The following is an 881-nucleotide window of genomic DNA, read 5'->3' on the forward strand; positions in this document are numbered from 1 at the left end:
GACGTCGTTGACGCTTACGACCGGGCACATCATGTGCCGAAGCGCCACCATGGCGTGCAAAAGCGTCGCCAGGCGCTGGGCCGCCTCCCACTAGCGTGGGGGGCGTAGCTCGGGATCAGGCTCTGACCAGTGGCTGCAGCAGCCAGCTCGTACGTATGAGCGGTGCTCGCAGCGGGAGCAGGAGGTGGAGAGACCTCGTGGTGATAGGGACATGGTCCCGAAGGAAGCAGGTGCTTCGTGTTGTGCTGAACAAGGTTCAGGCACAAGCGTCACGATAGACGCATAGTCCTTTTGAAACAACTTGCTCGATGAGCATGATCCAAATGTGGATGCGCTGTATCAGCGAAAGTGGTGTCCTGAACGGGGATCGAACCACTGGCCTTTGGCTTGACAGGCCGGAGCTCTACCATTGAGCTATAAGGGCGATGCCCGTACGTCAGTCCGAGAACGGACCACTCATGGTATGAGAGGGCTGCGTCCGGGTGGATTTGAACCACCGACCTGTGGCTTCTAAAGCCAACGCTCGACCATTGAGCTAAAAGGGTGCTGCCCTTAGGCTTGTCCAAGCGTGAACAATCGTTCATGGAACGAGAGGGCTGTGCCCTGGTGGGTTCGAACCACCGACCTATCGCTTGTGAAGCGAGGGTTCAACCGCTGAGCTGTTGTCGACGACTCGAATGAGTCAAGAGCATTGCTCTAAGCAGTTTGCAACTCTTGGAGTAGAGCGGGAGCGCGAGCGTAGGTCTGAGACCGCTTGAGAGCAAGATGCGCGCCGCGCTTGGATCATTGGGCCGTGGGACGACGAGAAGTTGGGCATCAACGATGCGTAGGCGTTTGTGAGCTCATGGAGCTGTACAACGCTGGTGTGAGGTGTAGTAACC

General features: G+C 57.7%; 1 non-coding gene across 1 annotated transcript; it reads right to left on the reverse strand.

The window, feature by feature from the left end:
• Positions 1-473: 473 nt before the first annotated feature.
• PITG_31947 lies at positions 474-547 on the reverse strand. The gene has a single exon. It is a non-coding gene; the product is annotated as a tRNA-Leu (tRNA).
• Between the last annotated feature and the right edge of the window lie 334 nt (positions 548-881).

This window comes from Phytophthora infestans, genomic scaffold (assembly GCF_000142945.1).
Source record: "Phytophthora infestans T30-4 supercont1.4739 genomic scaffold, whole genome shotgun sequence".
Classification (NCBI taxonomy): Eukaryota; Oomycota; class Peronosporomycetes; order Peronosporales; family Peronosporaceae; genus Phytophthora; species Phytophthora infestans.